At 34.0% G+C, this 5,993-nt stretch overlaps 1 pseudogene; it reads left to right on the top strand.

Annotated features, from left to right (window-relative positions):
* The first annotated feature begins 1,801 nt into the window (after nt 1-1,801).
* LOC113754967 lies at nt 1,802-2,970 on the top strand (annotated as a pseudogene).
* The last annotated feature ends 3,023 nt before the right edge of the window (nt 2,971-5,993 follow it).

Raw genomic sequence — 5,993 nt, 5'->3', positions numbered from 1 at the left:
CATTTTATCAATGGAATAAGAAATTTATGCCAGATTTATCCTTTGTACTACATGCCAAGTAGTATTAGCAAAGGAATAACAAAGTACTACAAAGTAATTAACAAAATAGCCTTCAGGGAGTGTAGTTTATGGGCAAATGAGCATTATCTATTCAAAGTACCAACTTTTTATGGGCATTTTACTCTCAAACATATAATTTATGATAAATTTATAAATGTTTGTAAGTAAAATTCAAAAAGTGTTACACTGATTTCTTACAAAACGAAAACTGGCAGGTTATCTTTTCAACATAAATTAAATTTTTTTAAAAAAAGAAATGGCCCATAAAATACCAACTCTTTGTGGGTTTCCTCCATTACATGAACAAATATTCTGCTCTTTATGGGTATTTCACTCCGAATCATTTAATTTATGTTAAATACATAAATGTTTGTAAGTAAAATTCAAAAAGTGTTGCACTAATATTTTTATGGAAGGGAAACTGGTAGGTTTTGTATTTAACATAAATTAAATATGTGAAAGGAAAAAAAAAAGAAATTACCCATAAATCTATGTCTTGCAAATGTATACTAGTAAAATAGTTTCAAACAAAATTAAACATTAAAATAAACTGTAATTTATACACATTAAAATATTTGTCATTTATACACATTTTGCAACTACTACTTTGTGTTTTCTCTGTAATGAATTTTTTAACTATTGAGAACTTAAGTTTTGTCTTGCAAATCTATACTAGTACAATAGTTTTAAACAAAATTAAACATTAAAATAAATGTTTCAAAAAGAACAACAGTACATTTATCACTTGCGGTAATGTAACAAAATTTTCTCAACCATTATCAATATTTTCACAAAAGTATTAAAAACTAGCAATTGACAATATTAAAAACTAGCAATTTTGTTAATGAGAACTTTTCTTGTCATTATAATATTGAATAAATTAGTGATAACATTATGTCATCACTAAATTTTCTTTGATTTTGACTTAACAATAATGTCTTATTAATAGCATTTGATTATTTTTAATGAAAATCTGTTATAACCATAGAATTTGACTTTCGTTATTTTCAATTAATGATGTACTTTAGTGCTACAATTATAAAAAATTGCAGGGCTAAAATATTTGCAAATTATAAAAGTATATTTTCACTTATATGTAATTAACAAATTTTGCCACCTATATTGATGAAAATTTGTGTTTTTGTACTAAAAAATAAAGAATAATACTATAGCAATAAAATCTATGCTTCAAACCAAATTAAAAATAAAAAAAAGCATTGTGTTTTTGTAATCATTATGTGTTCTCTAATGATTTTTAACTGTTGTATACTTATGAGACTACTTGTTAATTTAATTTTCTTGTATATGTAATAACTTCATTAGAATAAAAATAATTGAATAAATAAATAATTCATTAGTGTAAATAAACTTGTGACTACTTAACTTAGAATGATTATCAGTTAATTTGATATGAAAATTTGTGCCCAAGTTTTTTGGATATTGTTTGAGTTATGGGCGAAATCATCTCCACTAGAATTATTTTAGTTGTGAATACCATTACTTCATTTTTTTATTGTGCAAGATAAAGGTTTTCAGCGGAGTTGGTGGTGGAAACGGGTTTGAGAGATTGAGTTTGGGGACGAAGGTGAAGGTTTTAATTAGCTATAGTGGTAGGAGTGGATCCCCTTCTTCATCCACCTCTTCCACCGAGATTAACCCATCTAACTCCACTTCCTTCAACCACCAAAACGGTGGTCCTGCTCCCCACCGCATCGCTGCCTGAGCAAATAACTCCGACTCGATGCACTCCTGATGGGAGTCCATATCAAAAGCCCGCACTCGAATCCATCTCCTCTCCACTCTTCTCCCCGAAACCTCCTCAGTTCTCTCGTTCCTTGCCAACTCCGACCGCCCTGCCCGCTCCCTCCTCCTCTCTTCCGCCGCCTATTCTTCCATCTCATCTTCCCTCTCCTCCCCTTCATCCGGCTCCGACGACGACTCTCTTTGCCTGTGGCTATACGACACCTTCCTCTCCGCTGACTCCGAACTCCGCCTCGTTGTCCTCTGCTATATCTCTCTCCTCTCCTCCTTCTATCTATCCCGCATCCACTCCTCCTCCACCACATCCGCTATCTCACCCACCCCTAATCTCGCCGGCTTCGAAGCTGTCCTTCTTGTCCTCTACTCATCTGAAGTCAAGGCTCATTCGGGTATACCCGTGCTCATTTCAATCCCTGATCTCTCTCAACCTTCTCTTTATCACTCCTCTCGAAATCCCCCTTCGAATAAATCGAACCCCATTAACAATAACCCCTCGTCTCGGCCTCTAGTCGGCGTTCTATCGCCTCCTCTCGAACCCCAGATGGCGGTGAAGTCTACTAAACGAGCTTCCATTGTAGGCATTGCCCTTGATTGTTATTATAAGCAGATTTCGCAAATGCCCAGTTGGTCAAAGCTTGATTTTTGCAAATTTTTGGCAGATTGGGCAAGTCAGGATTGCCCTTGTAAATCTGATTTCGATGATTTTACTACCCAAAAACCTGATAATTTTACTGAAAGTAGCCATGGGCTTTCGGGTGACTCGAGGGGTCACAATGAGATTGAGGATGTTGTGGAAGAAATTCGGCATTTGCGAAGTGAGGGGAGGGATGACGAGTTGAGGTCACAGGGGGTGAAAATTCCGCTGCCATGGGAGTTATTACAGCCGGCATTGAGGATTTTGGGGCACTGCTTGCTGGGGCATTTGATTACAGAGGATGTGAAAGCAGCAACTTCAGTGGCAATAAGGAGCTTGTATGCTGGGCCTCCCATGACCTGAACCCGCAGGCCATTTTGGTGACTAGCAGTCTGATTTAGCTAGATAACAGGGCACGCGAGGCTGTTGCTGCAGCTGCAGCTGCCAGTGCTACCTCCAATGCTAATACACCCAGTAAGGCTAAAAAGCCTGAGATCCTTTTGGTTTCTAAGTGATATCAAAAGTGGATGAGATAATTTGCTTTAATTCTTGAATGTGAGTTTGTATGTGGAATTATGTAGGTATAGGTGTAGATTATACGCGAGTAATGAGTAGCTTATTTTGAACTTGGAACTCAGCCTGAAAGTTGTGTATCATTATTACTGTGATATGAATAGGTGTTCCAATTGCTTATATTTGGACTTAAAAAAAATATAAATAAATAAATCGAATGAATATGTAAGTTTTGATGATTATGTAGTGCTCTTGGAATATGTAGTTGTAACGTAATTAGGTACAAGTATAGATTAGTATCAAAATTAAAAGAAGAAAACATATGTTTTATATGCAAACATTTTCTTATAAGAACTACAGCTACCATTTTATTCATTGTCTTCGAGCTTATAATGCACATTATCATTTCGTAGGGACATCATTGGTTTGTTATTGTCTTGCAGCTCATTATGCTGATGCTATTGGTCCCTGCTATGGAATTCCCAATTATTGTGATGTTTGGGTAAGTATATACTCCTTTCTATCTATGTTAGACTTGTTTCAAATGGTTGGGTCTTGTCAACAAAGTTTTTGTAAAAGTGACAATTTTCACTTTGTTCTAGGAGACATTTGCATATAAACAAGCTACAAGTGGTCTCTGATTTGTGTTTGATTTTCCTGCCAATTAATGAATATGATAGGAGTAATTTTCTTTTCCTTCCTTTTGGAAGTTTTTGCATGGTTTAGTTGAGTTGTTTGTGTGAGAGTAATTGATTCAGCTTCCTTTTTTTTGCATTATTGTTTGCTGACTTATTGGCCAAGAGGGCTCTCAATTAGTTTTAGGACCAAGAATTCCTTCTATAGTTTTCTAGTGCTAGTATTAGCTTCAAGTTAGCTTCTTAATGTCTCCTGCAGTCGACTGATTTTTGTTATTATTTGCAGCAATTGAACCTGTTGACAGAGGCTTCGGATTCGGATTTGGGTCTAGGATATTACAATCTACCAATCAAGCTACCATTTTCGCTTGTGGTACCCTTATACTCTCTATCTCCTCTTTGCTTCTTTTTTTCTGTTATTTATAGCCAATCCAATTCACTATAAATTTATACTTTCTAAATCATCCTAAAAATTGAAATGTTGCTATACAGCTACTAAATGCACTATGTATATAATGCATATGTAGGTGCACAGTGGTTAATGTGATTTAATAGCTAAGACTAATTACTATGATTTTTTTGGTACTTTTTTGTGTTCTTGCTCCAGTTCATGACAATCTCAAATATGGCTGTGTTCCATTTTGTTTACTTTTCATTGTTGTTGTTTGGGAAGATTAAATTAACTGCCGTGTCTTCATTATGTTACTTGCTGCCCTTTTATGGACAACAAGTGATTTTCCAGCATAAGCCTATTTTCAACTATATATACTTGTCTAAATTGTGTTATGTTTGTAAATGAGACGCTCTTGTAATTTTCCAGCATATATGAGACCTTAAATTGTGACTAAGGCATATTTATTATAGATACAGTGGCTGTTGCGATTCAAAAATAGCATAAGTTATTGAACCTTAATCCTTGGTCTGTGACAATATTAACATGTAATTTGCCAAAGAATTTAGTAAATGCTTGTTACTTTTGTTTTTTTATTTAGGAAGTTTGAAGGCTGTTATACGTCTTTGATATTAAAGTTTTCTTTGTCTGTGACAATACCTGGTTTTTACTCTCTATAATTGGTTCCTATGTGCATATTAAGAGCTATCTTTGCTTTTATTTTGTCTCTTATTCTGCTCTTTAAGTAGTCACTATTTGGATGAGAGTTTAAATAAATGAGACTTTATTTTTTGTGAATCCTCATTTGATTTTCCTTGTCTCAAGTTTGTTTTGTCATCTACTAATAATTGTATTTTTCTATTGCAGATATATTGCACATTTTAGAGTTTTGGAAGATGAGTAGCCGAGGCTACTTATTAGCTCAAAAACTGGTTATAGTGCTATCTTATGCTTAGGAAATGTTTCGTATAACACAAAAATGTTTTGGGACTTGGATTCGTTTTGTACTGCTCCCTTGCCTTATATGATACAACTCATTCTAATACTACTTGTCAAACTCTTTATAATGTGATGTTGCACATGATTATGATATTGGAAGGATTATTATAATATTTTGGCATTTTCTATTGTAATGGGTGAATGTGTTTGTTATTCATTAAGCATTGTTGGTGGCTCCCATTTTTTTATATTACTCTAGCAAGAAATACATCAAACTACACAGTGACAAGATATTGTAACTGAATCACATTTCTCCAATGACAAGTGCCTATTGTCAGTAAATCAAATGTCTTTATTGACAACAATTGTTGTAATTGAATTAAATTCTATATTGACAACAATATGTTGTCACTGTTGAAAGGTGTTTAGTGACAACAAAATTGCTAGTAATTGGACCATATACTGATGACCATTGTTGAGTTTTAGTGACGATATTGTTTCATGCATCATTGATAAGAAGTCATGTTGTCACTAAACTTAAAGCATTTATTGATGAGAAAAGTTGTCACAAAAGCTCTTTATTCACTGACGACTTTTAAGTCATCAGTGTATACTTTTACCGACGGGCATTCAGTGACGACCCTGTGACGACCGAAAAGTTGTCAGTAAAATCCATTAGTGATGACTTTTTACTTTTTTGTGACAAGAATAGATTATCACTAAAGGTCAAATTTCTTGTAGTGTCTTTTTGGAGCTTTAATTAAGAGATGAAGATTCAAATTTCTTGATTTCGTCAATACATACATACATATATATATTTATATTTATATTGATGAAAAATATGTTCGAGACCAAGGTGACAATAATGTCAAATTCATTTGAGGCAATTAAGATTTAAGAGTAATTGGATCAAATAGAACCAATAAATTTGATTCGTGATACACATATACAAGGGAAACCAAAAACACTTCAGTCCATAATTACTGTCTCTAGGAGGAATGAAATAGTATGGTGGCAATGACATTGCTGTTTACTTGCTTTAACACAAACGACTCCTTTT

The sequence above is a fragment of the Coffea eugenioides genome, unplaced genomic scaffold (genome assembly GCF_003713205.1).
Source record: "Coffea eugenioides isolate CCC68of unplaced genomic scaffold, Ceug_1.0 ScVebR1_115;HRSCAF=498, whole genome shotgun sequence".
NCBI classification, from domain to species: Eukaryota; Viridiplantae; Streptophyta; class Magnoliopsida; order Gentianales; family Rubiaceae; genus Coffea; species Coffea eugenioides.
Note: the sequence above shows the minus strand (reverse complement) of the source record. Positions and strands in the feature narration are given on the sequence as shown.